This window comes from Dendropsophus ebraccatus, chromosome 9 (genome assembly GCF_027789765.1).
Source record: "Dendropsophus ebraccatus isolate aDenEbr1 chromosome 9, aDenEbr1.pat, whole genome shotgun sequence".
Lineage (NCBI taxonomy): Eukaryota > Metazoa > Chordata > Amphibia > Anura > Hylidae > Dendropsophus > Dendropsophus ebraccatus.
In genome coordinates this window covers 73,202,292-73,227,221 of record NC_091462.1, presented here as the reverse complement: position 1 = coordinate 73,227,221, position 24,930 = coordinate 73,202,292, and the positions used below count along the sequence as shown (strand labels likewise).

At 41.8% G+C, this 24,930-nt stretch overlaps 1 protein-coding gene across 3 annotated transcripts in view; it reads right to left on the bottom strand.

The window, feature by feature from the left end:
* Positions 1–24,930, bottom strand: part of CARD11 (caspase recruitment domain family member 11) — a 103,861-nt gene that overhangs the window by 66,280 nt on the left and 12,651 nt on the right. For 2 of the 3 annotated variants that reach the window (XM_069983633.1, XM_069983635.1), the window contains exon 1: positions 6,659–6,783. The exons of the other annotated variant lie outside the window; for it this stretch is intronic. The gene's annotated coding sequence lies outside the window, so the exon portion shown is untranslated. Of the gene's footprint in view, positions 1–6,658; positions 6,784–24,930 lie in introns of those variants that run through there. 3 annotated transcript variants of the gene reach the window in all.

Below are 24,930 nucleotides of genomic sequence, written 5' to 3'. Positions count from 1 at the left end.
AATTTCTCTACCCTTGTATGAAATATTCAGTGATTCTTTGCTTACTGGTATTGTGCCGAGGGACTGGCGTAAGGCAAATGTAGTGCCGATCTTCAAAAAGGGCTCTCGAACTTCCCCAGGTAACTACAGACCTGTAAGCTTAACGTCCATTGTGGGGAAACTATTTGAGGGGCTTATAAGGGACTACATCCAGGAATATGTAGTGGCTAATAGTATTATAAGTGATAACCAGCATGGTTTTACTAAGGACAGAAGCTGTCAAACCAACCTAATAAGTTTCTATGAAGAGGTAAGTAGAAGCCTGGACGGTGGCGCGGCTGTGGATATCGTGTACCTGGATTTTGCAAAAGCGTTTGACACAGTTCCTCATGGACGTCTGATGGGTAAGTTAAAGTCTATCGGTTTGGAAAGTTTAATGTGTAACTGGATTGAAAACTGGCTTAATAATCGTAGCCAGAGAGTGGTGGTCAATGATTCCTACTCCGAATGGTCCCCGGTAATAAGTGGTGTACCCCAAGGGTCAGTACTGGGCCCTCTTCTGTTTAACTTGTTTATTAATGATATTGAGAATGGAATTAACAGCAATGTTTCTATCTTTGCAGATGACACCAAGCTTTGTAGTATAGTACAGTCTATGGAAGATGTGCAGATGTTACAGGATGAATTAGACACACTGAGTGTTTGGGCGTCCACTTGGCAAATGAGGTTAAATGTAGATAAATGTAAAGTTATGCACCTGGGTACTAATAACCCACATGCATCATATGTCCTGGGGGGAGTTACTCTGGGAGAGTCGCTGATGGAGAAGGATCTGGGTGTACTTGTAGATAATAGACTACAGAACAGCACACAATGTCAGTCAGCGGCTTCTAAGGCCAGCAGGATGATGTCATGCATTAAAACAGGCATGGACTCACGGGACAGGGATATAATATTACTGCTTTATAAATCTTTGGTGCGGCCTCATCTGGAGTATGCTGTCCAGTTTTGGAACCCGATTCATAAAAAGGATGTTCTAGAGCTGGAGAGGGTACAAAGACGGGCAACTAAACTAATAAGGGGAATAGAGCATCTTAGTTATGAGGAGAGATTAAAAGAATTACATTTGTTTAGTCTGGAGAAGAGACATTTAAGGGGAGATATGATTAACTTATTTAAATATATAAATGGCCGCTACAAGAAATATGGGGAAAAGATGTTCCAGGTAAAACCCCCTCAAAGGACAAGGGGGCACTGCCTCCGCCTGGAGAAAAAAAGGTTCAATCTCCGGAGGCGACAAGTCTTCTTTACCATGAGAACTGTGAATCTGTGGAACAGTCTACCACAGGATCTGGTCACAGCAAAAACAGTAGAGGGCTTCAAAACCGGCCTAGACAAGTTCTTAGACCAAAATAATATAAATGCATATGTATAGAACCTATCACCCCTCCCCCTTCCCTGTATCCATCCCCTTCTTGGGTGAACTTGATGGACATGTGTCTTTTTTCAACCGTATTAACTATGTAACTATGTAACTATTATCATCATCTATCTCATCTGCATCCACCATCCCATTTATGCTTTTCTTACAGCCATTTGCCTCTGACTATCATTCTCCTTTAAAAAATGTTTTCCTCTTTTCTCTAGAATTTCTCCCTTGCCGTACCCATCTAATTCAAATTCATTGCTCAGATACCAGCTGGATGATTGGTTTCCTCAGCTTAATTTACATTTGTCATAAAATCCAATGAGATGATAAGTAAAATGCCCTTTGGTCCAATGTAAAACATGGGCAAAAACTGCTCCAATTCTGCTAAACAGTCAAAAATTCACAAAATGCATGTGTCTTTGATCCTAAAGGAGTACTCTGCAGGGACTCTTAACCTGCTTCAATGTCTCTCAGGCAGTCATTTGCAGTGGACAGACCATCCACCCTGGAGACAGACTCAACAGACTAAATAATCTATACGAACATTATAGCCTATACTGCAGTCATATTCTATGTAGGGCAACGGTGCTAACAATAAAACTTTGATAAGAGTTTGCTTTATTACACGATCTGACTAGGTTTGTTTATTTTGCATATCAGTCTACTCTCTCTTCCCCGTACTCAACTCTCTTTTCCATATTCTGCTTCTAATTTAGAAGTTGGCCTGATTTGCTTTTTCTTCCTCTTTTAGTCAAGTGACTGGTATATGAATAGCTTTCTGCTGTATTCTGTTCAGTTCCTATAGGGAAGTGATACTTTAATGATCATATTCCTTCATTATAGTGTAAGACTTCTAAAAACATAGGGGGAGATTTACTAAAGGAGTCTAATGTGTGGAACTCTTCTGATGAGGATTGGTGTATATTTTGTTCCAATATCTTGTGACTGATTTATTAAAATGTAGCACTGCCATAGTGAATGTATCTAAGTAAAAAAAAAAAACGCAAAAAGAAGTCACAAAAATTGAAAATTGCACAAGCATATTCACCTGCTACTGACCAGACGTAGGCCTGCACCTGTATGTGCGACTTTTTAAAACGTCGCAAATGATAAATGATAATGGGCCTAATCCCGGATTATGTGAATTTTTGGGTGAATACTCCAAACAGGCAGATTAAAAAAAAGGCTAAAAAATATTTACCTGTCAAATACTGGTTGATAAATAGAACTTATCCTTAGAAATATCCAATTATTCACCTTAAAATAGGTGCAAAGCCCTTGATACATTTTGCCCATTGTTTTTTTTTCTTTAAACATGGCTGTTTTTGCTGAAATTTAACAAAATAAGGTGCTTACCCCAAAACACACTGTGTACCCTAAGTGGGAACTTGTGCAGCTCACAATTATATATTTTTTATAATAAAGTAGTTGCACAGGATGTGAGAAGTATATCTGCTTTCTTTCAGAAACAGCACCCCTCTTGTCCTCAGTTTCTGTAAGGTACTGCAGCAATGGGGAACCTTTGGCCCTCCAGCTGTTACAAAACTACAATTCCCATCTTGCCTGGACAGCCAAAGACTGACCAGGCATGATGGGAGTTGGAGTTTTGCAACAGCTGGAGGGCCGAAGGTTCCCCATCCCTGCTTTAAATGCTAAAAGAAGAGTTGTAATACCAAACACAACCTGAGGACAGATGTGGTGCTGTTTTTGTAGAAAAAAAAAAGAAGCTATGTTTTTTCAAATTCTGGATAGCCCAGTTCTCATCCCCCTATTAGTTTCTAAACTAAGCTTTAATAAAATAGCAAATAAAACACAGTGTGTATACATCCAAAGTAGTGAGGATATACAAAATCAGACTTGGCACAAAAGACACATAGGAATATCATCATTAGGAATGGTCCGAACCGAGTTTGGTTCGGGTTCGTACGAACCCGAGCTCTCGGTAATGATTCCCGCTGTCTGCCCGCTCCGTGGAGCGGGTAGATACAGCGGGAGGACCGCCTGGAAAACTGGGATACAGCCATAGCCATCGGCTGTATCCCAGTTTTTCAGGCGGTCCTCCCGCTGTATCAACCCGCTCCACGGAGCGGGCAGACAGTGGGAATCTGATGCCGAGCGTTCGGGTTCATATGAACCCAAACCTCGGAGGGTTCGGACCATCCCTAATCATCATCTCACAGTACATTACCCTCTATAGTAGAAAAGACCCAATATAGTTATACAACCAGTAGAGACATTTGATACATCAGTAATGTCTCCATTTTATCTTGCATCAAAAGCTTTTGCATTTGTACATTTAATAGACAAGTAACATGGCTTTGAAGAGTCCACATTGCCCATGCATAGATGGCAGTCTGTGTGGACTCCACTTCACCTCTAATTTCTATTTTCACTTTCTCCATATTCTGCAAATGGTATTTAAAATGCTGCAAAAGCACTTCTGCTTTTTATGTGCCACCCCAGAGCAGACATCTATTGATGGAGACTTGATACACCACAGAAATGCAACTTTATTTTAACCCCTTGAAGAACTTCATTTACATTCATTTATATTGTAAGGAAAATGCAAGAATAAATAGTATTGTGACATACTATTACATTTTTCACCCCATTAACAAGCAATAGTACTAGATTTACTTTATAAAACAAGTTGTTATAGTTAATGACACCAAAGATTTGTTTTAGGAATCTTGTTTGTCCCAATATATTTATTGGAAATAATATTACGTGGGTTATCCAGAATTTACTTTTTCTTATATAACAATCTTACTCTCCAGAAATAGGAGGGGTTTCCAATATCTTCCTTAATAAATTGATTTCTTTCTTGCTATGGTGACCACTAAACACTGCTTCATGTAATTATTACACCACACTCGTGTCTGTACATAGGCACCCCTTACTTCATGGTCTCTGCAGTACAACTAGTTCTGCCTTGGGCAGCTTTGTGTTCAAGTTCAGTGATCACTGTCAGGAGTGAGGTTATCTCTGTGTCACATGATCAGTCGGGCTCTGTCTATGGAGCCCTACTGATATCACATTTCACAGAGTGGGGAGTGGACCACTGCAGCGGTCTTCTCCCCCACTCGTTCTCATGGTCGGTACACATCTGAACACTCAGACCCGGACCGATCAATTGGTGTATTATAGTATATGACCCCATTCTAATTGTACAGCCACAGGGGGAGTATATATAGTAGTGACTGTGTGATCAATGTCTGGCGTAGGTCCTCAGAAGACATCGGCTGACAGTTGTTTGTAAAAGTATTAGAGAATAATAAGCAATAACTTATCATTACTACTATAGCTAAAATTTTGCTGCATGGCAATTTTTTGTAGATTTGCCCAATGCCAGCCTTAAGAAATTTTTTTTTATCATTTCATATATGTCTCAAGTACACCAGACCTAAAGCTACTCTTAGAGAGTAGTTCTTCTTTATGCCTCAAAGAGGGGTGTGCCCAGCAGTTTTAACACACACATGTGAGTGTGAGTGTGTGTGTGTGTGTGTGTACTTTACAAGATTATTCATGTGGTTATATGCATGCCAATATACCAAACAGGCAAGTAGCACCAATTCCGGTTTTCTTGTGTTGGAAGCTGAATTTTAAGCATGGCAATCCACCATAAGCAAGAAAACGAAAAAAAGGTCCGGCACAACCTAAGTTACATTCAACTCTTCCAACATGTGTTCACACATACCCCAATGGAGGCAGGGGACAATAAGAACAGCAGGCGGTGCTCAGCAGAACTGACAAACTGAATACTAATATAACCAGCGGAAGAGTAAACAGAAGTAGTGGCACTCACCAATACTTCTCTTTGTTCTTGTAGTCAAAAGCCATATAAAAACATGGCGAATTCACATGCAGGGAAGGGACGACAGAGACAAGGTACATATTTGCAATAGCTGTTTTGTGTGCATGCGCACTTCTTCGCGGCTTCATGATTTTTAAGCATGTTTAGGCTCCTAAACTGCCCTCAACTTATCCAACCAGGTTAAAACTGCAGATTAATAATGATGCTCTTGTATACATTTCAGCATAATATAGAAAAATTACTATAAAATACTAACATACTATATGGATTTTACAGTTAAAAATTCATCTGAGCAGAAGCCCAGTGCATAAAAATGCCCCTCCAAGCTTGGTTGATGTCTCAAAAGGCTGCACTATATCCCACCATGTAACAACCTCAGAAATCAGGTTCCTGCTAAATCAGAACAGGAATGATGTAGAGTAATGTGTCAATCAAGCTAAGAGGGGCGTGTTTAGGCACCAGGGCGCCTAACTCTTCAGCGTAACAGCACTGCCCAGATGACAGTTTGATGCTGTTTTTAAAGTTCGTTTTCTGTTTTTTGCAGAATCTACCAGACTATACACAGGCATCACTGTTATCCTAGTACATGCTAGATATGTTGTTAGTTTTGAAGCCTAAATTCTCGTGAAAAGTTCCCCTTGAATAAACACAATTTATTAACACATGTTTTTAAACCAGGCAAACAATAAAAATACCCGCACAACCACCACTGTCAAATACAGTATATAAAGCCTATAAGTTACAGCAGTATTTATACATGCTTGCAGATGTATCTCTATCCCACAATAGAATCTTTGCAAAGGATATATTTTGCCTAAAATAAATGTGTAAAATGTCAAATATTTGTGCAGTTTTTCCAGTTTCTCCTCTTTATATGTTTATTTGTCTGGCATTTCATTTATCAATATAATAAAATGAGCCACAAATTCACCGGGTGAATGCAATTTTATACTTCTCTATTCATACATCTGCACTCATTTTAAGTCAAACGCAACATAAACAGTCTATGTAAGGCCAGCCTTGCTGCAAGTGAACAAGCTTGAATAGAGCTAAGTGCTACAATTCTAAAGTCCCTCGAAAGCAATTGTAACATTCGAGACATTGTGCATGCTTCACATCTGCAAAACTCTCATGCAATAAGACAGCTTACACACTCCTAAAACCTTTAGTTAGACAATATTAAGAAATACACATCACTGTCCCATCATAAAGGTAATACACCAGGGCGCACCTAGTCTGGACTGAAAACATGATGGGGTTTGACAAAAACTTCATCAACTATATCAAGAAAGCAAATGGCTGGTATGCCAACACGGATTTCCTTCTAAATGATACATAAAAGTATCAGGTAATGCCTTAAAACATAGTATAGCTTGTTTTATACTGAATAATATATAAGGCAGGGATAATTTCAGAGGAAGTAAAATTGACCTTACCCTTGGCAGATTCTTAATTGATAGGAAATGTTGTGGCCAGCATGAGATGCCCTGCGGACTGACAGCAGATGGACATTAAAGAGCTGCTGCATGTGTGTCCCTTTCACCTGTGCATGGAGAGACGTTGTGTAATTCTCACGACTCAGAGGTTTATTACCATAGATCTTTGAGACTAAAAGGGAGGAGCAATAAAAGGGAAATGAGAAAAGCTTACAGGAAACCATAGACCCGTACCCTACAGGAAACCAAACACACACACATAAAAACTTGCCAATGTGACATACTGTACTTGTGTCTGCTTCAGTAGTACCATCAGCTAGTGACTCCAAGCTGTAGAGGATGTCTAGTCTTTAAGTGTGTCTTATATCCTCAGTAGTGATCAGTCACTTTCTGACGGCAAATAGTCAGGTCCCAATGCGGCCAAGCTGAGATTTCTGCTACACATTAACGACAATAGGAAAAAATGTGGCCAAACCTGTCCCATTACCCAAAATCGAGTCCTGCCTTACACTCACTCACATTTTGTCTTGCTCATTGGTTCCTCTGTACACACTCTTATATCCTTGTTTCTGTCTTGATTTTATCTGTCTTCCTGTCTTTTTTGTAATCTCATCTGCTTTATCGATACTATTTGTTTGGTATAATAATGACTCATGACTAGAGATGAGCGAACCGGGTTCGGGTTCGAGTCCATCCGAACCCGAACGTTCGGCATTTGATTAGCGGGGGCTGCTGAACTTGGATAAAGCTCTAAGGTTGTCTGGAAAACATGGATACAGCCAATGACTATATCCATGTTTTCCACATAGCCTTAGGGTTTTATCCAACTTCAGCAGCCACCGCTAATCAAATACCGAACGTTCGGGTTCGGATGGACTCGAACCCGAACCCGGATCGCTCATCTCTACTCATGACATATATCTTTTGTTGCCTTATGGACTATTTCTATGGTTTATACCAATAATATACTCTCCAAAAGTAACAGGCCTATGTAACAAACAGTATAGACACCAATAAAGGAAAGAAAAAAATAGCATAATGGACAACTTTATCAAATTTACCACATAAGGGCATGTGCACACTACATAATCTGGGTGGCTTACCCGCCACGGATTCCGCAAATAGCCCCCATGCATCTCTGCCTGTGCCATAGACTCCATTCTATGCACCGGTGGATTATACCCTGTGCATAAAGAATGAACCTATGGCACGGGCGAAGATGTGCGCAGGGGCGAGTGAGGGGTTATCGACCTGGATAGTGTGCACACACCCTAAAAATGTATCAAAACTAGATCTCAAAACAAGTTCCACTCAAAAGACAGACTTTTTCTGGTTTTAGCTCCAAACCCCATACACCCCCCCATACACACACACACACCCTGCTCGACACCAACAACCCCCTCTGCAAAAAAAACAAAAAACAACTGTTCGTACTAGACTTGCTATAGAAAGAGGGAATGGAGCCGCGTCATAGAGGGAAGGGAATTCCCTCCCACTGGGGGCGGGCCGGCCGACCTCCAGTGCTTTAGCACGGCCCGGTACCGCAGGATAGAACGGCGCCATACACAGGAACCATGCCACGGTTCGAAAAACGGACCGCGGCACCGGCTTCCCCATGACAGCGCCAATCTATCGGTGTGTTAAATTAAAGAGGATGTACTGTACCTGGTGGTACATCCTCTTTAAATATTATACTTAACATATGAACATGACAACTGTTTATGGAGAGCAATAAGGCCACTTTTTTTAGGGGGGGTGGATGTGCGTAGCACTCTGTATGTAGTGCTGGAAGGACCAGACGTAGCTCACACACTTTCCTATATATCCTCTCCTTAAGTATGATGACCAATCAAAGGACGGTTACTATGCGGAGAAGATTCACAACCACCAAATCAGGTGACATCAGACTTCTGGTAACAGCCTAGCAACAAGCGTAAGCCCAGATTGGACTCTGCTTAACCAATCAGGTGGCTGCACCACCTCGGCACCTGTCCCACAACGAACTCCCATCAGGATTGGATGACTCCTCCACCAATTGAAAGTAACAAAGAAAAGGACACCACACTCCATCGAGCTCAATACATTTCAATTAAGGTTTAGTAAAATAATAATCTATGGGGCAATGGGGGCGAGAGAACACCATAGGAAGCACAAGCTTAAGACTTTATTGTGCCCACTGTATGTGGTTATGTACTTGCCACTTCCCAAGCCCCAATACATAAATACTATACTTACCATAAATAAAACACACACCACAATTGTTTATAGAGAATAATAAGGCCATGGCCATTTTTTTTTATTAAGGGTTAACATTTATTAATCAAAAGTCAAGTCATGGACCCCTCATAGCAACCATGCTCAATGGCATTTTGCAAGCCTACATCAAAAATGTCTAGGCCAATGTTGTAAAGGCGAGTCCAATCGTCATAATACAAACTGATTAAGTATCCTTTAAGATCTCTGTGGCAATAGGACACTTCTCTTTAGCATGACTCAAACCCTTTCTGTTTTTTTCTAAGAAGCAGTACCTACTCTGCTTCCACCAATATCTTGGAAATATAAGTAAAGTATTAGGCATCATAGACTGAATAAGACACATATCACTTTTCACGTCAGAAATCAACAAAGAGGACCAGGAATGCCTAGTTGAAGCCACAAGCACAACAATTTTCAGCACACCATAGTAAGCCAATAAGATGGAACCATGAAAAAGTAACAATTCATACCTAGGGGAACAAGATTTCAAACTATCCACTAACACACCTAAAGTAATAGGACACCTATTATAATTACAAAATAAGTATAGAACCAGAAGAAAATAGCTGTACCTTGCAAGCCGTACAAAACACAGACAGCATTTATCAGACAAGAGGATATCAAGTCTAGATAAGATCCCACAGAAAATTTGGGCGTGGATCTCCATCTTAGTCCTTCCCAGAAAAAAACCTCTCTCACTGTGCGTGAGAAAGAGAGTCTGCTATATTATTTGCTTTACTTGTTATGTATTTAGCTTCCAACCAAATATGATTTAAAACAGCATAACACAGTAATTTAACAACTAACTCATTGCTGGAAGACAAAAAAATTTAAGGTTTAAAAAAACGTACACGTTAAACGTTTGTGGTACAATCCTCCTATTAACAAAGACAGAAGACCAAATAAAGACAGCAACTACTACTGGGAACAATTTTTTTCAGTAAACTTTTGGCACGCCGTATATCATGCCAAGACACAGTGGACCAACGTCCCTGAAAAAATGCTCTAGAACCCAGAGCGCCAGATGCATCTGTAAAGAGACCCAGAGTATCACTAGCAATGAAATTATCATACCAAAATGAACCAGAAATTCCAACCATACTTGCAAATCTGCTGTCAAGGTCTTTGTCATCCTGATATTAGAATTAAGAGACTTGTGACCCCTAGTGGCCATGTAAAGCCTCCTTGAAAATACTCGGCCTATAGCAATCACTCTTGTAGCAAATGCCAGTCAACCTAACAAGGACTGTAAGGGCCCTATTACACCAACAGTTTATCTGAGTTTTTCAGCCAAAGCCAGCAATGGATTTGAAAAAGGGATAAATTTTAGAGATGAGCGAACTTCGAGCATGCTCGAGTCCATCCGAACCCGAACTTTTGGCATTTGATTAGCGATGGCTGCTGAAGTTGGATAAAGCCCTAAGGCTATGTGGAAAACATGGATATAGTCATTGGCTGTATCCATGTTTTCCAGACAATCCTTAGAGCTTTATCCAAGTTCAGCAGCCCCCGCTAATCAAATGCCGAAAGTTCGGGTTCGGATGGACTCAAACCCAAACCCAGTTCGCTCATCTCTAATAAATTTCAGTCTTTCCTTTACGACCTGTTCTCTGTTTACAGTCTGTTGCTAGCTTTGGCTAAAAAAAATCTGTCAGATCTGTTGGTGTAATAGGGCCCTAATTGTCTTAACATACAAAGCATGCCTAATTATTGCAATCAATCTGCCAATCTTCTCATCAGGTAACCGAAACTGATGTAATTAAGTGTCAATCAAAATACCTAAAAATTCTAAATGTGTTCAAAGAAGCACCGTTTTTTCTGCTGCTAAAAAAATATAAAAAGTTGACAAACTAAATTATGGTATAGGAACAAGACGGCATTCTGCAATAGGGTGGTGCTTGTGGTAGGAAGTAGTCCAAGCAAGTAGTACAGGAATATCCCGGCACTCACCAAATTCTTTGTGTTCTTTTATTAACTTGTAATTACCTGTATGATGTGACACTTTAATAAAAGAACATAATTTGGTTAGTGCCGGGATATTTCTTTACGACAAACTAAATTAAACATTTCTAACATTTTATAAGAAGCACCTGAAGCTGCTAAGCCCACAAACCTTCAGAACAACAAAACAGGAAAAACCCAATGTAAAAAAGAGGAGAAGGCCTCAAAATAATAACAGGACAGGGAAAAGATCACAGCCAAACATCTATCCAAAAAATATTCTCCAACTAAACAGAGACCCAATGAGTTGAGTCCAACCGGGTGCACTGGTAGTAATCTGAAGGCACATATAATGTCAGCTTTAGCTAACAAAAATCCACTATCAAAATGCCTAAACAGCATCAAGATATTTGACTACCTCTGTCTACATTTAAAGAAGAATGTTCAAGGTAAGACAAATGGTGTATCATTCAGTATTATTTAACCTCTTTAGTTAGGCACAACTTCAAGAGGTGATATCCTAAAATCAGAAAAAGTATTCGTTATCTCCCCCTCCCTAACCTGTTTAAGGGTACAAACCCACACACCGTATACGCAGCAAATACGCAACAAATACGCAACAAATACGCAGCAAATACGCAGCAGTTTGATGGTGAAGATTTAATGCTGAGTTCAGTTATTTAGATCTAATCTGCTGCGTTTTTGTTGCGTATTTGTTGCGTTTTTGCTGCGTATTCGCTGCGTATCGCAGCAGTAAATACGCTGTGTATACGGTGTGTGGGTTTATACCCTAAAACTTTCTCTTTAACAATTTTCATATCTTGACTAACTAAACCCAATTTTTTTTTAACTAATGTACATCCAAAACTCTTCAGAAAGGCCTTAAAGTGACACTGTCACCACAGTTTTCATTTTTTTCATCATTTTTAGGCACAAAGCGAGCTTGTGCGGGTCTTGTGGCAAGTATGATTTGTGAGGTTGCCTATGAATGAACCTTCGTGAGGAGAGTCTCTGTGAGTAAGCTCTGTGAACAATTTTATATGATATTTTCCATTAAAATAATGAAGGGAGGTGCTTGGATTTGTTTCTCAGGATCATCTACAGTAATGTCAGGTATAGCGGATGTCCAGAACCAAGAACAGCCTCCTGGAAGGCCCATTGTGGCTGGAGTGGAGTCTCTCACCAGTCAAGTCTGTCAGCCAGGTCAGTCCACCTGAACCCACCCCACCCCCGGACAAGGCCTGGCATACATACTGGCTCCTGTGCTTCCTGCTCCCAGTGCCGCCACGGAGATATGGCCGTCAGCTCATTAGCGTGCTCAATATGCAGATTATGTGAGATGAGTCCAATGGCCATAGGAAATCACTAGAGCAGTGATTTCTTATATCTCCACAGCGGGACCAAGACCGGGAGTGCGAAGCGCAAGAGCTGGTGTGTATGCTGGGCCCTGTCCAAGGGTGGGGTGGGTTTGGAGGGGCTGACCCTGCTGACAGGTTCCCTTTAAGCGAATATATGCCGATCGAGTGCTACAAAAAAGCGTTTTATCCCTCCTGTTATATTGAAAAGACTCTAGTCATCTTTTAACACAATTAGAATTGAAATAGAGTAAGGGTGTGTTCACACCTACAGGATCTGCAGCAGATTTGATGCTGTGTTCAGTTATTTAAATGAAATCTGCTGCAGAAAATCAGCTGCAGATCCTGTAGGTGTGAACGCACCATAAAGGAGATTTTTTTTTTTAGTAACAAGGGATGTGGCAGCACTGCATTTAAATATTCCCCTTAAAAGAGGCATTAGAGAGGTAGGTAATATGTTGGAAAGCGATTTTATATGCCAGATGCCAGTTTATATTTTATATGCCAGTTTAGATTTTATATTAAAACATATTTTTTTTATTCAGCACCTCGGCACAGCGCGAGGTGTGAGCGCATAATGCGCACCTGTTTTTGCATAAAGTGTTTTTTATGAAAAACAAAAAATGTTATGGCCGTTTTATTGATGATTTATTTTATATATAGAGTGGGTTAAGATAAGATCTCCAAAGTTTTTTTATGGTTTTTAAACAATAAATGGGGTTTGGCTTTTAACAAAAATGTGAGTAAACAGGAAATTTTATTCTTAGATTTGAATATATACGTATAAGAGAATGAACTGCACACAAAAACATATTTTAAGCCAATAGATGCCAACGGGTACCGAAGTGAAGATCAGAAAAAATGGAAGACTACTACACCTTTTGGGCAGATGGTCTGGGTGAGGAGGAATTGTTCAGAAAATTCAGTGTTCAGAGAGTAAAAGAAACAGAAAAAAGATTGAGACAGAAGAATTTCCCCAAAAAAATGATAGAAACAAATCAAACAAATTAATGAAAGAAAAATGAAGACTCTGAAGAAGAAAAGAAGAGGTGAAGTTTATTACAAAATATACTTCAAACCATAAGAAAATTCAGAATATCCTAAAGAAAAATTGGGGTATCCTTCTAGAAGACCCTTTTCTGAAAAAAAGGTTTGAAAAAAGGTTTAGAAGGTCAACAACCTTAGGGCAGGTGATTGCTCCATCGTATCCAAGGCTAAAATCCAAGGTAAAAAAGAGAAATGAGAAAAATGAAGTAGGGATTTATAAATGTGGTTCAAAAATATGAAAACATACCCATATTAACAAAATACAGTAGTGCCTTGGATTACGAGCATAATTTGTTCCGGGACCGTGCTTGTAATCCAAATCCACTCTTAAACCAAAGCAAATTTTCTCATAAGAAATCATAGAAATGCAGACAATTGGTTCCACACCCCAGAATAATGATTTATTATTCTGAATAACATGTAAAACAAATTAAACAAACATTCAGGAACAGCAGAATATGTGATAGTATAAGTTACTGCACAGTAATGGAGAGGATGTGAAACACTGCTATGATTTGGAAGGTGAGGGAAACTTCCTGGGTCAGAGTACAGGGCTGTAGACCCCGCTATGCAGACCATGCCCATCCCCCACTCTCCCTCCCACCCAGTTCAGGGAGCTCTTAAACCAGAGCAATGCTCTTAAACCAAGTCACAATTTTGAAAAACTGTGAGCTCTTAAACCAAAATGCTCTTAAACTAACTTACTCTTAAACCAAGGTACCACCGTAATACGAAAAAAAGTTTCCATGATCCATCATATTATGCACAAAATAGGGTACAGACAGAGATGCGATATAGAGGTGGCCCACATATAAGGCTGCATTCACATGTTACGTGTTCCGCACGTTAAACGGACGTGGAATGCCTGTAACAGACTTCTCCCCCCCCCCCCCCCCCCGCCCTAGCAGAATCTGTGATGCGACGCACCATAATGACAGAACTACACGGCTGATTCATTACTGTACAGTTCCCCCACTCCCAGCATCTTATCACAGATTCACAAAACCGGCGTAGATGGCAGAAAATGGGTGGCAATTTTAAAAATGGACCGCGTCACCTGGAACTCTGCGGCGGTGCCGACCAGGTAATGTAAAAATAAAAAAAATTGGTAGTTTTTTAGAGTGAAACATCTGATGACCTAGAATGGAGCTTGTGAACAGTCCATGTGCCTCATGTAAGAACCAATTCATTTAATATGATTGGGCTGGGCTACACATTCTTACTATCCTTCACACAAGTTGATTGTAAAAGAAGTTTTTCCACCTTGAAGTTTATCAGGAATGTCATGCTGATGTCAACAGAGAACAACATTCTGATTTGGATGATGTTACCAACAAAGTTGCATAAAAGAGTGAAGTCCAACAAAACTTACTCATTAGTGCTGCCTAGAAGTTTTGCAAGAATGGAAATCTGCGTATTTCTGGTGTAAGGGTGTAAATGTGTAAAGTTTTCTTTCTTCCTTTTTGACTAAACATAAAAATACAGACATAAAAAGGTGTGACATCACCCCAAGGATATAGTTTTCATTGCCCTAAATATTAAAATTCATTGTAATTTTTATAATGTTTGTTCATTTCATGTTGAATTATTTTTTTTCAGATAATAAAGTTTGTGATTGCTACATTAAATCATCATTATCTTTGGGTGCGGCTTGTGGTATGGCATGTTAGCAACACTCACCACTGTTCTCCTCTTCCTTACAGCCATGCTGGGATCTGAGGTGCGCAAGGAGAACTGGGAGAGAGACGTAGGGGCCGCCAATGAATGGGAGCCAAATGAGGGAGTGAGCATCGGCACCGAAAATCTCATTGCCAAAATGGCCACTGCACACAGCTCCCACTGTACATGCCACGTGCCTGCTGTATAGCCCCGGGAGGAAGGCTTCAGCTACCCTACCCAGAAGTCAGACTAACCTGGAGAGGCATGGAGAGCTGGTTAGCAGGCATCTTTCATGGAAGAGTAGTGGAGAACAGAGTATGTGTATATAGCCTCCCATTTTCTACATCTTTTACTCTCTCCCTTATTAGACTATTAAACTTGGTGCAGCTAGGAGTAATAGAGGATGACTTTGTAAAATCTGTATTTTTAATATTGTTTCTTAGAACACAATAGACTTTTCAATACAGATAAGATACCAATGGAAATTTATACATGAAATGTTTAAATGGGAGATAAATGAACATGGTGAGAAGCCAAGGTAAGAGCTGTATTACAAGCCCCGGTGTTAAATGTAAGCGAGTGCCGATTCGCTAGATCAGCGCTCGCTTATCGAGCCTATTAGACATCTCGATTGTAAAGAAAGGGCTGCAGCAATACTGTTAGCGATATATGTGCAGCCCATCCTGTATATAGTAGATAATAAACTATATACTTACCTCTTCATGTTTCCCTGGTGTCGTTCTATCTTCTCCCCACTTACTGCAGGCGCCGCTGGCAATGCTGAGGCTGTCTCTGTAGTGTCAGGCTGCTCAGCCAATCATTGGCTAATATGGGACAGTTCTGGGGACAATGATTGGCTGAGAGGCCTGTCACTACACAGATGGCTTCAGACATGCCAGCGGCGGCTGCAGCAAGTGTGGAAAAGCTATAAGGACATCAGGGAGCATGGACAGGTAAGTATATTCATAATTTTACTTTACACTTTCCTCAGCCGTTGGGCGTGCGTCGCTATTGCAAGCAGCTATGCTCAGTTGGCAGCCAATAATTTTTAAATATGTTAAAAGATGACAATCAAGCAATGACCGTTTCTTCTGCTGATGGTTGTCTTTATTACATGGATTATTACACGAATCAGCCTGATTCAGTAGATTATCGCTTTGTGTAATAGGCCCTTAGAGTTGTGTATGCAACTATACACATGACAAGTGGTGAGGATGAGGGGTGTGTGGGGAGGATGCGTTCTCACTAGACAGAGAAGAGTTTTGGTTTTGTTTGTTTTTGTTCCCCCTGAATAATGACTAGGATTTTAATGTGGAACGTCTGGCTGGCTCAGGCGGGTGCCGCGGGCGGTGGACTAGCCGGTCGGGGATCCGATACTCGGGCCCCGGCCCGCCTTTCTGCCCTGCCCCCCCCCCCTGGGTGCGGCCTCCTCCTCACTCCCGGTCTGCCCAGTCTGCTGACCATATTAAATGTTCTACGGCTGGTAATTATCCACCTTCTATGTTATTTACAGTGATCTTTGTTCTGGGTTACCACGCTGGATTGATCTGGTGCTGCAGGTCTAAGGTGAAAGTGGTGCCAGAAACTGTGAAAAGAGGACAGACTGTCAGCAATGCCGCCTAAGCTATCGCAGAAGAGGGGAGGATATACTGGATTACCTAAAGATAAGACTGCTAAACCTGATAAAATTGATAAATATTTAAAGTCCCCTAACTGTACAATAACCTCTGCCTCATCGTGCTCTCCGTCTCCAGTTGGGGCCGAGAAAAAGTTATCAGGCTCAAGATTTACTGCGCTGCATGAAGAGAGGGGAGAGGAAGTCGAGGAGGGAGAGACTGCGTTGACAGCCAATAAACTAGATGCTATCTTGGCTGAGGTGTGCAGCTGTAGTAGATCTCTGGCGGAGCTTACTCTAAATGTAAACACGTTAGCAGTGGATGTCTCACTTATAAAAGATGACTTGAATAAGATTCGTGGGAAGGTGTCTGAAATATCAGAGATGAAAGTGAAAATGAAGGAATTTGAGAAACAGCTTAAAGTCAATATGGAGAAAGTTACAGATCTTGAAGATCGGTCTAGGCGGGCTAACGTCAGGATACTGGGGCTACCAGAGGGGGCGGAGTCGAGTGATGCAGTGGAGTTTTGTCAGAAATGGCTGGTGGAAGTATTCGGGAGAGACTCTTTTTCTGCTTTATATGGCCTGGAGAGAGCACATAGAGTGCCGATGAAACCCCTCCCCCCTGGTAGCGCCCCTAGAACGATGATTGTAAAGTTTGTCTGCTCAGGGGACCGAGACAAGGCTTTAAAATTAGCAAGAAATAGAGAAGATATCACATATAATGGTGTGCGTGTTGCTCTCTTCCCGGATTTTTCCAAAGCCACGCAGGCCAAAAGGTTGCAGTTTAGAGATATAAAGAAAAGACTGCACCAGGCCGACCTCTCTTTCTCATTAATATTCCCGGCCAAACTGCGTATTGTTTATAAGGACACGGTGAGGTTTTTTCCCTCTCCTATAGAGGCAGTTGAATGGCTGGATAAAGAAGGCCTTTAAGGATATGAAATGTGTTATTGTGGGGGGAATCTGGAGGAGGGGGGGTTGGGGAGGGAGCCTTTGACTGGCTATGGAAAGAGGCCATTCTTGGGATATGGATAATGTCCTAGGGGGGTCAGTTAAGGGGGGTGGGAAAGCACGGAGGGGTTTTTTTTTTTTTTTGCTCTAAGATATAATGAGTTTTGATATTTTCTGTTGGAACCTGAGGGGATTGGGGGAGAGGACCAAGAGAGTGGCGGCATTTGATGTAGTAAATAAACATCTACCCGCGGTAGTCTGCCTTTTAGAAACCCATGGGACAGAGGAAACGACTGGCAGGTTGAGGCGCAAATGAGCAGGAGTAGAACTGCACTCGGTTTATAACTCATATTCATCTGGGGTATCGGTATATGTTCATCATAAAATCCTGTTTGTGATCCTTGCTAAAAAAAATAGATGGTCGAGGTAGATACGTGTTTATGCATTGTAAAGTTTATGGGAAAGTAATGGTGCTTGCCTTTCTCTATGTTCCTCCGCCCTTCTCCCCTCAAGTTTTTTTTTATTTACTGTCCTGTTTGCATGCTAAAGAAGATCTGCTGCTGATCATATGCGGCGATATAAATTGTGTCTTTGATACATGCTTAGACAGGAAAGGCCCTAAGCTTAAAGGGGTTGTCCGGCGCTAAAAAATTATTCACAGAATAACACACATTACAAAGTTATACAACTTTGTAATGTATGTTATGTCTGTGAATGGCCCCCTTCCCCGTGTCCCACCACCCCCACCCGTGTACCCGGAAGTGTGGTGAGCTATACTCACCTGTCACGTGCCGACCACGGTCTCCGATCCTCAGCAGTGACGTCTTCTTCGGGCGGACGGCGGATCTTCCCGAGTGCCGGCCGCCCTCTGCAGCGTCATCCGAAGCTCAGCCGCGATTGGCTGAGCATAACTGTGCTCAGCCAATCGCAGCTGAGCAGCTGATGACGTGGCCGCCCGAAGAAGACGTCACTGCTGAGGATCGGAGACCGTGGTCGGCACGTGACAGGTATGTATAGCGCACCACACTTCCGGTTACACGGGTGGGGGTGGTGGGACACGGGGAAGGGGGCCATTCACAGACATAACATACATTACAAAGTTGTATAACTTTGTAATGTGTGTTATTCTGTGAATAATTTTTTAGCGCCGGACAACCCCTTTAAGACTACGAGAGGTGTATCTCCCATTGCTAAAATAGCTGGGGAGGTAGGTTGGTATGATGTATGGCGTTTCCTGTATGGGAATAAATGTGAATTCTCGTGCTTCTGCCCAGCCAAGGGATCCGCCTCGAGGATTGATGTGGTTATTGGTAATGAGGGGGCCCTTCGCTGGGTGAAAAGGATGAGATACGAGACTCGCTTACTATCAGACCACTCTCCTATGACAGTGAAAATAGACGTGGCAGATCACACATTACATCTTATTAAATCTTTTGAGTTTAACGCACATTGGTTAACACTGTTTGATGATAAAAGGAAAATTGGTAACGAATTGAATGAATTCTGGGATATTAATATGGGATCAGCAAGTCTACACTGTGGGTGGGATGCATCTAAGGCGTTTCTAAGGGGGCTCCTCAGCCGAGAAATATTCTGAAAAAAAAGCAGTTTAAGGACCAAGAGAGGAACCTGCAGGAGGCAATTAAGGTGGCAGAGGTAGCATTTGCACAAAATAATAGTGAGGTTACTGTGGAGGGTCTAAAAGGGGCACAAAAAGCTTATTCAGACTATCTCAAAGACAAAGCGCAACAAAAAAAAAAATTTTCAGGGCAGAAACGTTTCGTAGAGGCAGGTAAGCTGGGGAAGCTTCTGGCTAATGTATTGAAAGCGCAAAGGGAGAGTGGCCATATCGCAGCTATACAAGGGGTGCAGGGGAATGTTACACGGGATCAGGGACAGATACAAGAAGTAGTTAGAGACTTCTTCTCTCAGCTGTATGGGAAAGATTCTGCCCTTTTTGAGGGAGAATATAGCTCCTTTTTTGACAAAATCTCTTTGCCCCAAGTCTCAGAAGAACAAAGGGTTAGACTAAACAGCCCTATTACTTTGGGGGAGTTGGGGGAAGCATTGAAGAGCATGACAGGAGATACAGCACCTGGATCTGATGGCCTTCCTTTTAAGATCTATGTGGAATATGGGGAGGTATTGATGCCACGATTATTGACAATAATTAATGAATCCTGTAGTAAAGGCATCTTACCAGACTCTATGAGACAGGCCAATATTGTCCTTGTCCCCCCAAAAAATAAGGACCCCTTACTGGTTGAGTCGTATCGGCCGATCTCCTTGCTTAATACAGATTGCAAGATTTTTGCGAAGGTTTTGGCAAGGAGATTGGCCGAGGTGATCCCGGATTTGGTGTCACGAGAAGAGGTGGGTTTCATTCGTGGGAGGTCAATCTTTGACAATATATCCAGAGCCTTTGCCAACATTCAGCTGGGGGGCATGGGACCCCACTCCATTCTGTCATTAGATGCGCTGAAAGCGTTTGACAGGGTGAAGTGGGGTTTCCTGTGGAAGTCATTGGAATAGTATGGTTTGGGCGCAGAATTTATAGGGTGGATAAAACTGTTATATACGTCACCTATGGCCAGGGTGATAGTGAACGGGGACCCCACTGAAGGTTTCGAGTTAAAAAGAGGGACCAGACAGGGCTGTCCGCTATCCCCCCTCCTCTTTGACCCATACATGGAGCCTTTGGCTGAAAGAATAAGGGGATCATGTGATGTAGAGGGTTTTGGTCTGAGAGGAGGGGCGGATAGGATTTTACTATATGCGGATGATGTCCTTCTTTTTATAGATGACCCTAGAAATAACTTGGACAGAGTAATGGGTATGGTAGAGGAATTCGGTAGTATCTCTGGATTTAGTGTGAATTGGGGAAAATCTTCATTACTCCCAATAGTGGATGGGGAAGACATAGAGTATAGAGATCTGAAAGTTAAGGAGTCTATAGAATACCTTGGAGTGGTGATTAGCCCTTCTGTTAAGGATTATGTTGCTTTGAACATCAAACCTTTGTGGGATAGGATAGGTAAGAAAGTTGAGACCTGGCTTAAATTGCCCTTATCGATGGTAGAAAGAATAGCAGTTATTAAAATGGTAGTCTTACCCCAGGTCTTATAATTTCTAAATGCAGCCCCAGTTTGGATACCAGATTTATGGTTCAAGAGGCTTAAGGTCATGTTGAATCGGTTGATATGGGGTCGGAAAAAAGTTAGGATTAAATATGAGGTTCTGTCGCAGGAGGTTGGTAAAGGGGGTCTCGCCTTGCCTGACTTTCGGCTCTATTCTATTTTCTGGTGGAGCCCAGGGTCTGGTGAAGTGGAAGACCTCCTTGATAGTGGAGAACATCTTAGCTAAAACAGGGAATTCTGGAAAAAGCTTCTATGAAGTACTTGAAGCTGGACATTGTGTGAGAGGTCCCCTAGACAAGTTTTCTTTAGTACACTTTATGATAGAGTGTGGATGCTTGTGAAAAAATTATGTGGAATTAAGGGTTCTTTGGAGTGTACACCATTATGGGAGAACTGGAATTTAAAGGCATTTTTGAGCCAGGATCTGGCAGGATTTTGGAAGAGCAGGGGGGTGAAATTCGTGTCTGATTTATTTGAAAATGGAGAGTTGATCACATTTGTAACGGCACAAAGTAGATATAGGTTATTAGATACCCACAGATTTCAGTATGCCCAAATAAAGCATACAGTATGTTGCTCACAAGGGTTAGCTTGGAGACACGTGGAATCACATGAATTAATTGATTTATTATGTAATTGGAAAGGGGTGGGTAAGTGCTTGCCGAAAATATATAGAATGTTAGTTAGAGAAAAAAGAGTGTCACACTTAGAGAAGATAAGGTCTAAATGGGAAGGGGCGTTTGGTGTGATACATAACACAGTGTGGAAAATAATAGTTAAAGAGAACCAATCACGGAAGAAATTTAAAAAATTTTTATTTTCTAATTCAATGTAATTATTTATTTAATTAACATTTGTAAATACTTTTATTTATTTTTTCGGCCGCGTTTTTGTTTTATTCACTTTTTAATTCACTGTCTCGCGCCGGCTCTTTTCAAAAGAGCCGGCTCGAGACAGGAAGCTCCCGTCATCCACAGCGGCAGCAATGCCGGCCGCCGCCATCTTGATTACGTCATTTGCGTTCCAGTGGTGGAACGCAAGTAGCGTAATCAAGATGGCGGCGGCCGGGCCGAACAAGAGGAACAGGTATAGTATAAGATACAGACTGCAACAGCAGTCTGTATCTTCATTTTGTCTATTTATGAAGATACAGACTGCCTTTGCAGTCTGTATCTTATACTTTACCTGATCCTCTTGTCCGTTGCAGTCTGATGCCGGGCGGACCCATCTTGAATACGTCACTTGCGTTCCAGCGGTGGAACGCAAGCGACGTAATCAAGATGGCGGCGCCGGCCTTGCTGCAGCAAACAAGAGGAACAGGTAAAGTATACGATACAGACTGCAAAGGCAGTCTGTATCTTCATAAATAGACTGCCTTTACAGTCTGTAGCTTATACTTTACCTGATCCTCTTGTTCGGTGCTGGAAGGCCGGGCGCCGCCATCTTGAATACGTCACTTGAGTTCCAGCGGTGAAACGCAAAGTGACGTCATCAAGATGGCGGCGCCCGGCCTTTGTTCAGCAAGCAAGAGAATTGGGTAAAGGGATAAGATACAGACTGCACAGGCAGTCTGTATCTTCTTAGATAGACTTAGGGAGAGATTTCCTTTGATAATAGGGATAGTGATTTTTAGGTGATTGGTCCTCTTTAAGAATCTAGGAGTAGCATCATGCAGTCCGGCACATAGGTTAATACACTTTAAAATTCTGTTTTGGCTCTATAGAACCCCTGAGTCACTAGTAGACAAACTGTGAGCTGTAATAAATATCACACTGAGAGAGCCGACATGATACATATGATATGGGCTTGTCCAACAATTTGTACCTATTGGGAGAATATAAGGAACCACATTGAGAGAGAAATGGGACTGTCTCTGCAAATGTCATACTCTATACCAGAGTTGTTATTGGGTGGTTTGGTGGAAGACGGGGAAAATAATTCACTACTGAACAGGATAATGGGATGTGCTAAGGTTCTGATAGCGAGAAGATGGATGAACTGTTCACCCCCTGGGTTGGAAGAATGGAAGGGGTTGGTCAGTAAGGTGAAGAAATATGAGGAGATAATGGCAAGGAGATCTATTAAAGCAACCTTAAGGTTTCAGAAGCTCTGGAAACGTTGGAAAGATTGATTTATTTATTTAAGTTTTTTTTTTTTTTCTGCCCTCCGTGCTATGGGTGGGTGGGTGGGATTATATATTGTGAATTGTGATACTTTGTTTTTACTATGGAAACAATAAAAAAATCATTTGAGATAAAAAAAAATAGTTAAAACAAATGATGTTAAAGAAAGAGTGAATACATTTAGAAAAAGATGGTCTGGTTATGAGTTTTACTCTGTCTACTCTGCATATTTGTCGGGTAGTTCAGTATATATTTATAATAGAATTCATTTTGATCTCATTGATGCATAAATTGATGACAGGGGGCGGTATTTTTCCTGTATGGTTATTAAATGGGAAGAATACCATTATACTATTAAGTTAATGGAGTTAATTATTGATAACATTTATAACACTACATATTCTTGGCAATTTAAACTGTGTAATGGACCCACTGAGAGAGAAGAGGAGCATGAGCCTTAGTGTGGGAGCTGGGTGATCTCTGTGCGGAGGCTGGGTATGTAGATGCCTAGCACCTATTGAATCTAGGTAAAATAGAGTATTCATAAGAGATGAGCAAATCGCAGATTTAAATGAAGCAAAGCGATTTGTTTGATCTGCCCTCCGCTTATCAAGCCGGCGAGCTGTCTGCACTGCTCCACTCCCTGTCACTCCTCCCAGGATGCTGGGAAAAGCTGGATCCAATCCTGGGAAACTTCTCCCAGTTTCCCAGGATTGGATCCAGCTTTTCTATGACACCTGGGGTAGGGCTAGTGCTAATTTGTCTGTGCCAAATTCTAGCACACCTCACCACTCCTTCCTCCTCTTCGTGAATAATCAATGCTGCCCGACCTGCTCGCTCAGCTGTCAGCCAGTGTCTCTGATTGCAGATCAACCCTCTGTAGTCAGTTTATGTCTAAAAGAAACACTCCGATAGGGCTCATGCACACTGAGCAAAAGGCGAGAAATTTCTGCTTGAAGATTTCTGCTTGAAATTTCTCTTCAAGGGTATGTGCACACTGCGCAATTCTAGCGGAATTCCGCCACAAAAAGCGGGCGTAATCCGCGCTGAATTCCGCCCGTGTAAATGTAACATTGCTCCTTTCCATAGAGAACAATGGGATTTCCGACTGCCCGTGCACACAGAGTAAATTTCCGTCCGGAATTCCGCGCAGAATCCGCATTCCGCTCCAAAGAATGTACATGTCAATTCTTTGGGCGGATTCCGCTAGAGGAATCCTATAGAAGTCAATGGGGTTTGAATTCTGCTGGTAATTCCGCTTGATTTCCGCTCGGATTCCGCTCAAATTCCGCCCAAATTCTGCCAGAGCAGAATAGGGGCCCTTGCACACGGAGCAATTCTCGAGGAATTGTAGCTGAAAGATTTCTGCTTGAAATTCCTCGCCTATTCTGCTCTGGCAGAATTCGGGCGGAATTCGGGCGGAATTTGAGCGGAATCCGCGCGGAAATCAAGCGGAATGCAAGCGGAATTACCAGCAGAATTCAAACCCCATTGACTTCTATAGGATTCCTCTAGCGGAATCCGCCCAAAGAATTGACATGTACATTCTTTGGGCGGAATGCGGATTCTGCGCGGAATCCCGGACGGAAATTTACTCTGTGTGCACGGGCAGTCGGAAATCCCATTGTTCTCTATGGAAAGAGCAATGTTGCATTTACACGGGCGGAATTCCACGCGGATTCCGCCCGCTTTTTATGGCGGAATTCGGGCGGAATTCCGCGAGAATTGCTCCGTGTGCACATACCCTTTTACAGGAGGAATTTCAAGCAGAATTTAAGAGCGGATCCCTCTTCAATTCCTCGCCTTTTACTCAGTGTGCATGAGCCCATATAGTTGAATCCCTCAGCCCAAATGTGTTGAAGCTGTGGTCTAGGGGTAACTCATCTGTCTACAGACCCACCAGCAGTTCATTCTTTGGTTCATTTTTAAGGCTATGCTTACACTTTTGTAACCAAAACCAGAAGTGGATTGAAAACACAGAAAGGCTATGTTCACACACTGTAGAAATTGAGTTGATGGCTGTCATTTATTGGCAGTTGTTTTACAATAACCGCAATTATTTGCCATTTAATGGGATTTGACAAAAAAAGAATGAACTGCTGGCAGGTCTGTAGACAGGTAAGTTACCCCCTAGACCACAGTTGGAAAACATTTGGGTTCAGAGATTCAACTATATCGAAGTGTT